Here is a 10801-nt window from a genome sequence, read left to right on the forward strand (position 1 = left end):
GTATTATAGAGAGACAGACCCGTCACCACCAGTACTGTACCCCAGTGTTATACAGTGACAGACCCGTCCCCACCAGTACTGTACCCCAGTGTTATACAGTGACAGACCCGTCCCCACCAGCACCGCACCACAGTGTTACACAGTGCAAACACGTCCCCACCAGTACTGTACCCCAGTGTTTTACAGTGACAGACCCTTCCCCACCAGTACTGAAACCCAGTGTTATACAGTGACAGACCCGTCCCCACCAGTACTGTATCACTGTGTTACAGCGAGACAGACCCGTCCCCACCAGTACTGTACCCCAGTGTTATACAATGACAGACCCGTCCCCACCAGTACCGTACCCCATTGTTACACAGTGCAGACATGTCCCCACCAGTACTGAACCACAGTGTTATACAGTGACAGACCCGTCCCCACCAGTACTGTACCCCAGTGTTATACAGTGACAGACCTGTCCCCACCAGTACTGTACCCCAGTGTTATACAGTGACAGACCTGTCCACACCAGTACTGTACCCCAGTGTTATACAGTGACAGACCCGTCCCCACCAGTACTGTACCCCAGTGTTATACAGTGACAGACCTGTCCCCACCAGTACTATACCCCAGTGTTATACAGTGACAGACCTGGCCCCACCAGTACTGTACCCCAGTGTTATACAGTGACAGACCCGTCTCCACCACTACTGTACCCAGTGTTATACAGTGACAGACCCGTCTCCACCAACACTGTACCACAGTATTATACAGTGACAGACCCGTCTCCACCAGAACTGTACCCCAGTGTTATACAGTGACAGACGCATCCCCACCAGTACTGTACCCCAGTGTTTTACAGTGTCAGACACATCCCCACCAGTACTGTATCCCAGTGTTATAAAGAGACAGTGCAGACCCTTCCCCACCAGTACTATACCCCAGTGTTATACAGTGACAGACTCGTCCCCACCAGTACTGCATCCCAGTGTTATACAGTGACAGACCTCTCCCCACAAGTACTGTACCCTAGTGTTATACAGTCACAGACCTGTCCCCACCAGTACTGCACCCCAGTGATATACAAAGACAGAACCGTCCCCACCAGTACTGTATCCCAGTGTTATAGAGAGACAGACCCGTCCCCACCAGTACTGTACCCGTGTTATACAGTGACAGACCAGTCCCCACCAGTACCGTACCCCAGTGTTATACAGTGACAGACCTGTCCCCACCAGTACTGTACCCCAGTGTTTTACAGTGACAGACCCATCCACACCAGTACTGTACCCCAGTGTTATACAGTGACAGACATGTCCCCACCAGTACTGTACCCCAGTGTTATACAGTGACAGACACGTCCCCACCAGTACTGTACCCCAGTGTTATACAGTGACAGACCCGTCCCCAACAGTACCATACCCCAGTGTGATACATTGACAGACCTATCCTAACCCGTACTGTCCCCCAGTGTTATACAGTGACAGGCCCGTCCCCACGCGTACTGTACCGCAGTGTTATACAGTGACAGACCCGTCCCCAGCAGTCCTGTACCCCAGTGTTTTACAGTGACAGGCATGTCCCCACCAGTAAAGTACCACAGTGTTATACAGTGACAGACCAGTCCAAACCAGTACCGTACCCCACTGTTATACACTGACAGACCCATCCCCACCAGTACTGTACCCCAATGTTATACAGCGACAGACCAGCTCCCACCAGTACTGTACCCCATTGTTATACAGTGCAGACCCGTCCCCACCAGTACTGTACTCCAGTGTTATACAGTGACAAACCTGTCCCCATCAGTACGGTACCCCAGTGTTATACAGTGTCAGGCACGTCCCCACCAGTACTGTATCCCAGTGTTATAGAGAGACAGTGCAGACCCGTCCCCACCAGTACTATACCCCAGTGTTATACAGTGACAGACTCGTCCCCACCAGTACTGTATCCCAGTGTTATACAGTGACAGACCTGTCCCCACAAGTACTGTACCCAAGTGTTATACAGTCACAGACCTGTCCCCACCAGTACTGCACCACAGTGTTATACAAAGACAGAACCGTCCCCACCAGTACTGTACCCCAGTGTTATACAGTGACAGACCCGTCCCCACCAGCACCATACCCGAGTGTTATACAGTGACAGACCTGTCCCCACCAGTACTGTACCCCAGTGTTTTACAGTGACAGACCCATCCACACCAGTACTGTACCCCAGTGTTATACAGTGACAGACCTGTCCCCACCAGTACTGTACCCCAGTGTTATACAGTGACAGACCCGTCCCCACCAGTACTGTACCCCAGTGTTATACAGTGACAGACCCGTCCCCACCAGTACCATACCCCAGTGTTATACATTGACAGACCTGTCCACACACGTACTGTCCCCCAGTGTTATACAGTGACAGGCCCGTCCCCACGCGAACTGAACCCCAGTATTATACAGTGACAGACCCGTCCCCACCCGTACTGTCCCCCAGTGTTATACAGTGACAGGCCCGTCCCCAGCAGTCCTGTACCCCAGTGTTATACAGTGACAGACCCATCCCCACCAGTACTGTACCACAGTGTTATACAGTGACAGACCTGTCCCCACCAGTACTGCACCTCAGTGTGATAGTGACAAACCTGTGCCCACCAGTACTGTACCCCAGTGTTATACAGTGACAGACCCGTCCCCACCAGTACTGTACCCCAGTGTTATACTGTGACGGACCTGAGCCCACCAGTACCGTACCCCAGTGTTATACAGTGACAGACCTGTCCCCACCAGTACTGCACCTCAGTGTGATAGTGACAAACCTGTGCCCACCAGTACTGTACCCCAGTGTTATACAGTGACAGACCCGTCCGCACCAGTACTGTACCCCAGTGTTACTCAGTGCAGACCCGTCCCGACCAGTACTGTACCCCGGTGGATACAGTGACAGACCTGTCCCCACCAGTACTGTATCCCAGTGTTATACAGTGACAGAGCCGTCCCCAACAGTACTGAATGCCAGTGTTACACAGTGCAGACCCGTCCCCACCAGTACTAGACCCCAGTGTTATACAGTGACAGACCCATCCCCACCAGTACTGTACCCCAGTTTTATAAAGTGACAGACCCATCCCCACCAGTATTGTATCCCAGTATTATAGAGAGACAGACCCGTCCCAACCAGTACTGTACCCCAGTGTTATACAGTGACAGACCCGTCCCCACCAGTACCGTACCCCAGTGTTACACAGTGCAGACCCGTCCCCACCAGTGCTGTACCACAGTGTTATACAGTGACAGACCAGTCCCCACCAGTACCGTACCCCAGTGTTATACAGTGACAGACCCGTCCGCACCAGTACTGTACCCCAGTGTTTTACAGTGACAGACCCATCCACACCAGTACTGTACCCCAGTGTTGTACAGTGACAGACCTGTCCCCACCAGTACTGTACCCCAGTGTTATACAGTGACAGACCCGTCCCCACCAGTACTGTACCCCAGTGTTATACAGTGACAGACCCGTCCCCACCAGTACCATACCCCAGTGTTATACATTGACAGACCTGTCCACACCCGTACTGTCCCGCAGTGTTATACAGTGACAGGCCCGTCCCCACGCGTACTGAACCCCAGTGTTATACAGTGACAGACCCATCCCCACCAGTACTGTACACAGTGTTATACAGTGACAGACCCGTCCCCACCCGTACTGTCCCCCAGTGTTATACAGTGACAGGCCCATCCCCAGCAGTCCTGTACCCCAGTGTTATACAGTGACAGACCCATCCCCACCAGTACTGTACCACAGTGTTATACAGTGACAGACCTGTCCCCACCAGTACTGCACCTCAGTGTGATAGTGACAAACCTGTGCCCACCAGTACTGTACCCCAGTGTTATACAGTGACAGACCCGTCCCCACCAGTACTGTACCCCAGTGTTATACTGTGACGGACCTGAGCCCACCAGTACCGTACCCCAGTGTTATACAGTGACAGACCTGTCCCCACCAGTACTGCACCTCAGTGTGATAGTGACAAACCTGTGCCCACCAGTACTGTACCCCAGTGTTATACAGTGACAGACCCGTCCGCACCAGTACTGTACCCCAGTGTTACTCAGTGCAGACCCGTCCCGACCAGTACTGTACCCCGGTGGATACAGTGACAGACCTGTCCCCACCAGTACTGTATCCCAGTGTTATACAGTGACAGAGCCGTCCCCAACAGTACTGAATGCCAGTGTTACACAGTGCAGACCCGTCCCCACCAGTACTAGACCCCAGTGTTATACAGTGACAGACCCATCCCCACCAGTACTGTACCCCAGTTTTATAAAGTGACAGACCCATCCCCACCAGTATTGTATCCCAGTATTATAGAGAGACAGACCCGTCCCAACCAGTACTGTACCCCAGTGTTATACAGTGACAGACCCGTCCCCACCAGTACCGTACCCCAGTGTTACACAGTGCAGACCCGTCCCCACCAGTGCTGTACCACAGTGTTATACAGTGACAGACCAGTCCCCACCAGTACCGTACCCCAGTGTTATACAGTGACAGACCCGTCCGCACCAGTACTGTACCCCAGTGTTTTACAGTGACAGACCCATCCACACCAGTACTGTACCCCAGTGTTGTACAGTGACAGACCTGTCCCCACCAGTACTGTACCCCAGTGTTATACAGTGACAGACCCGTCCCCACCAGTACTGTACCCCAGTGTTATACAGTGACAGACCCGTCCCCACCAGTACCATACCCCAGTGTTATACATTGACAGACCTGTCCACACCCGTACTGTCCCGCAGTGTTATACAGTGACAGGCCCGTCCCCACGCGTACTGAACCCCAGTGTTATACAGTGACAGACCCATCCCCACCAGTACTGTACACAGTGTTATACAGTGACAGACCCGTCCCCACCCGTACTGTCCCCCAGTGTTATACAGTGACAGGCCCATCCCCAGCAGTCCTGTACCCCAGTGTTATACAGTGACAGACCCATCCCCACCAGTACTGTACCACAGTGTTATACAGTGACAGACCTGTCCCCACCAGTACTGCACCTCAGTGTGATATTGACAAACCTGTGCCCACCAGTACTGTACCCCAGTGTTATACAGTGACAGACCCGTCCCCACCAGTACTGTACCCCAGTGTTATACAGTGACGGACCTGAGCCCACCAGTACCGTACCCCAGTGTTATACAGTGACAGACCTGTCCCCACCAGTACTGCACCTCAGTGTGATAGTGACAAACCTGTGCCCACCAGTACTGTACCCCAGTGTTATACAGTGACAGACCCGTCCGCACCAGTACTGTACCCCAGTGTTACTCAGTGCAGACCCGTCCCTACCAGTACTGTACCCCGGTGGATACAGTGACAGACCTGTCCCCACCAGTACTGTATCCCAGTGTTATACAGTGACAGAGCCGTCCCCACCAGTACTGAATGCCAGTGTTACACAGTGCAGACCCGTCCCCACCAGTACTAGACCCCAGTGTTATACAGTGACAGACCCATCCACACCAGTACTGTACCCCAGTTTTATACAGTGACAGACCCAGCCCACCAGTACTGTATCCCAGTATTATAGAGAGACAGACCCGTCCCAACCAGTACTGTACCCCAGTGTTATACAGTGACAGACCCGTCCCCACCAGTACCGTACCCCAGTGTTACACAGTGCAGACCCGTCCCCACCAGTACTGTACCACAGTGTTATACAGTGACAGACCTGTCCCCACCAGTACCGTACCCCAGTGTTATACAGTGACAGACCCGTCCGCACCAGTACAGTACCCCAGTGTTAATCAGTGACAGACCCGTCCCCACCTGTAATGTACCCCATTGTTATACAGTGACAGACCCGTCCCCACCAGTACTGTACCCCAGTGTTTTACAGTGACAGACCCATCCACAACCAGTCCTCTACCCCAATGTTATACAGTGACAGACCCCTCCCCACCAGTACTGTACCCACGTGTTATGCAGTGACAGACCCGTCCCCACCAGTACTGTACCCCCGTGTTATATAGCGACAGACCATTCCCCACCAGTACTGTACCCCAGTGTTATACATTGACAGACCCGTCTCCGCCAGTACTGTACCCTTGTTATACAGCGACAGACCCGTCCGCACCAGTACTGTCCCCCAGTGTTATACAGTGACAGGCCCATCCCCACCAGTACTGTACCCCAGGGTTATACAGTGACAGACCTGTCCCCACCAGTTCTGCACCTCAGTGTGATAGTGACAAACCTGTGCCCACCAGTACAGTACCCCAGTGTTATACAGTGACAGACCAGTCCCCACCAGTACAGTACCCCAGTGTTATACAGTGACAGACCTGACCCCACCAGTACCGTACCCCAGTGATATACAGTGACAGACCAGTCCCCACCAGTACTGTATCCCAGTGTTATACAGTGACAGACCCGTCCGCACCAGTACTGTAACCCAGTGTAAAAAAGTGCAGACCCGTCCCAACCAGTACTGTACCCCGGTGTTATACAGTGACAGATCCGTCCCCACCAGTACTGTATCCCAGTGTTATAGAGAGACAGACCCGTCCCCACCAGTACTGTACCCCAGTGTTATACAGTGACAGACCCGTCCCCACCAGTACTGTACCCCAGTGTTATACACTGACAGACCCGTCCCCACCAGTACTGTACCCCAGTGTCACACAGTGCAGACCCGTCCCCACCAGTACTGTACCCCAGTGTTATACAGTGACAGACCCGTCCCCACCAGTACTGTACCCCAGTGTTATACAGTGACAGACACGTCCCCACCAGCACCGCACCACAGTGTTACACAGTGCAAACCCGTCCCCACCAGTACTGTACCACAGTGTTATACAGTGACAGACCTGTCCCCACCAGTACCGTACCCCAGTGTTATACAGTGACAGACCCGTCCGCACCAGAACTGTACCCCAGTGGCATACAGTGACAGACCCGTCCCCACCAGTAATGTACCCCATTGTTATACAGTGCAAACCCGTCCCCACCAGTACTGTACCCCAGTGTTATACAGTGACAAACCTGTCCCCATCAGTACTGTACCCCAGTGTATACAGTGAAAGACCCGTCCCCACCAGTACTGTACCCCAGTGTTATACAGTGACAGACCTGTCCCCACCAGTACTGCACCTCAGTGTGATAGTGACAAACCTGTGCCCAGAAGTACTGTACCCCAGTGTTCTACAGTGACTGACCCGTCCCCACCAGTAATGCACCCCAGTATTATACAGTAACAGACCCATCCTCACCAGTACAGTACCCCAGTGTTATACCGTAACAGACCCGTCCCCACCAGTACTGTACCCCAGTGTTATACAGTGACAGACCATTCCCCACCAGTACTGTACCCCAGTGTTATACAGTGACAGACCCGTCTCCACCAGTACTGTACCCCAGTGTTATACAGTGACAGACCCGTCTCCACCAGTACTGTACCCAGTGTTATACAGTGACAGACCCGTCTCCACCAGTACTGTACCACAGTGTTATACAGTGACAGACCCGTCTCCAACAGAACTGTACCCCAGTGTTATACAATGACAGACGAATCCCCACCAGTACTGTACCCCAGTGTTATACAGTGACAGACCTGTCCCCACCAGTACTGTACCCCAGTGATATACAGTGACAGACCCGTCCCCACCAGTACTGAAAACCAGTGTTATACAGCGACAGACCCGTCCCCACCAGTACTGTATCCCAGTGTTACAGAGAGACAGACCCGTCCCCTCCAGTACTGTACCCCAGTGTTATACAGTGACAGACCCGTCCCCACAAGTACCGTACCCCATTGTTATACAGTGACAGACACGACCCCACCAGTACTGTACCCCAGTGTTATACAGCGACAGACCAGCCCCCACCATTACTGTACCCCAGTGTTATACAGTGCAGACCCGTCCCCACCACTACTGTACCCCAGTGTCATACAGTGACAAACCTGTCCCCATCAGTATTGTACCCCAGTGTTATACAGTGTCAGACACATCCCCACCAGTACTGTATCCCAGTGTTATAGAGAGACAGTGCAGACTCTTCCCCACCAGTACTATACCCCAGTGTTATACAGTGACAGGCCCGTCCCCACGCGTACTGAACCCCAGTGTTATACAGTGACAGACCCGTCCCCACCCGTACTGTCCCCCAGTGTTATACAGTGACAGGCCCGTCCCCAGCAGTCCTGTACCCCAGTGTTATACAGTGAAAGACCCATCCCCACCAGTACTGTACCACAGTGTTATACAGTGACAGACCTGTCCCCACCAGTACTGCACCTCAGTGCGATAGTGACAAACCTGTGCCCACCAGTACTGTACCCCAGTGTTATACAGTGACAGACCCGTCCCCACCAGTACTGTACCCCAGTGTTATACAGTGACGGAACTGACCCCACCAGTACCGTACCCCAGTGTTATACAGTGACAGACCTGTCCCCACCAGTACTGTACCCCAGTGTTACTCAGTGCAGACCCGTCCCGACCAGTACTGTACTCCGGTGGATACAGTGACAGACCTGTCCCCACCAGTACTGTATCCCAGTGTTATACAGTGACAGAGCCGTCCCCACCAGTACTGAATGCCAGTGTTACACAGTGCAGACCCGTCCCCACCAGTACTAGACCCCAGTGTTATACAGTGACAGACCCATCCCCACCAGTACTGTACCCCAGTTTTATACAGTGACAGACCCATCCCCACCAGTATTGTATCCCAGTTTTATACAGTGACAGACCCGTCCCAACCAGTTCTGTACCCCAGTGTTATACAGTGACAGACCCGTCCCCACCAGTAATGTACCCCATTGTTATACAGTGCAAACCCGTCCCCACCAGTACTGTACCCCAGTGTTATACAGTGACAAACCTGTCCCCATCAGTACTGTACCCCAGTGTTATACAGTGACAGACCCGTCCCCACCAGTACTGTACCCCAGTGATATACAGTGACAGACCCGTCCCCACCAGTACTGAAACCCAGTGTTATACAGCGACAGACCCGTCCCCACCAGTACTGTATCCCAGTGTTTCAGAGAGACAGGCCCGTCCCCACAAGTACTGTACCCCAGTGTTATACAGTGACAGACCCGTCCCCACCAGTACCGTACCCCATTGTTACACAGTGCAGACCTGTCCCCACCAGTACTGTACCTCAGTGTTATACAGTGTCAGACACATCCCCACCAGTACTGTATCCCAGTGTTATAGAGAGACAGTGCAGACCCTTCCCCACCAGTACAATACCCCAGTGTTATACAGTGACAGACCCGTCCCCACCAGTACTGTATCCCAGTGTTATACAGTGACAGACCTGTCCCCACAAGTACTGTACCCCAGTGTTATACAGTGACAGACCTGTCCCCACCAGTACTGTACCCCAGTGTTATACAGTGACAGACCCGTCCACACCAGTACTGTACCCCAGTGTTATACAGTGACAGACCTGTCCCCACCAGTACTGTACCCCAGTGTTATACAGTGACAGACCCGTCCCCACCAGTACTCTACCCCAGTGTTATACAGTGACAGACCCGTCCCCAACAGTACCATACCCCAGTGTGATACATTGACAGACCTGTCCCCACCCGTACTGTCCCCCAGTGTTATACAGTGACAGGCCCGTCCCCACGCGTACTGTACCGCAGTGTTATACAGTGACATACCCGTCCCCAGCAGTCCTGTACCCCAGTGTTTTACAGTGACAGGCATGTCCCCACCAGTAAAGTACCACAGTGTTATACAGTGACAGACCAGTCCAAACCAGTACCGTACCCCAGTGTTATACACTGACAGACCCATCCCCACCAGTACTGTACCCCAGTGTTATACAGCGACAGACCAGCCCCCACCAGTACTGTACCCCATTGTTATACAGTGCAGATCCGTCCCCACCAGTACTGTACTCCAGTGTTATACAGTGACAAACCTGTCCCCATCAGTACGGTAGCCCAGTGTTATACAGTGTCAGGCACGTCCCCACCAGTACTGTATCCCAGTGTTATAGAGAGACAGACCCGTTCCCACCAGTACTGTACCCCAGTGTTATACAGTGACAGACCCGTCCCCACCAGTACTGTACCCCAGTGTTATACAGTGACAGACCCGTCCCCACCAGCACCGCACCACAGTGTTACACAGTGCAAACCCGTCCCCAGCAGTACTGTACCACAGTGTTATACAGTGACAGACCTGTCCCCACCAGTACCGTACCCCAGTGTTATACAGTGACAGACCCGTCCCCACCAGTAATGTACCCCATTGTTATACAGTGCAAACCAGTCCCCACCAGTACTGTACCCCAGTGTTATACAGTGACAAACCTGTCCCCATCAGTACTGTACCCCAGTGTATACAGTGAAAGACCCGTCCCCACCAGTACTGTACCCCAGTGTTATACAGTGACAGACCTGTCCCCACCAGTACTGCACCTCAGTGTGATAGTGACAAACCTGTGCCCACAAGTACTGTACCCCAGTGTTATACAGTGACAGACCCGTCCCCACCAGTAATGCACCACAGTATTATACAGTAACAGACCCATCCTCACCAGTACAGTACCCCAGTGTTATACCGTAACAGACCCGTCCCCACCAGTACTGTACCCCAGTGTTATACAGTGACAGACCATTCCCCACCAGTACTGTACCCCAGTGTTATACAGTGACAGACCCGTCTCCACCAGTACTGTACCCCAGTGTTATACAGTGACAGACCCGTCTCCACCAGTACTGTACCCAGTGTTATACAGTGACAGACCCGTCTCCACCAGTACTGTACCACAGTGTTATACAGTGACA

The sequence above is a fragment of the Cetorhinus maximus genome, unplaced genomic scaffold (assembly GCF_964194155.1).
Source record: "Cetorhinus maximus unplaced genomic scaffold, sCetMax3.hap1.1 HAP1_SCAFFOLD_1317, whole genome shotgun sequence".
In the NCBI taxonomy this organism is placed as follows: Eukaryota; Metazoa; Chordata; class Chondrichthyes; order Lamniformes; family Cetorhinidae; genus Cetorhinus; species Cetorhinus maximus.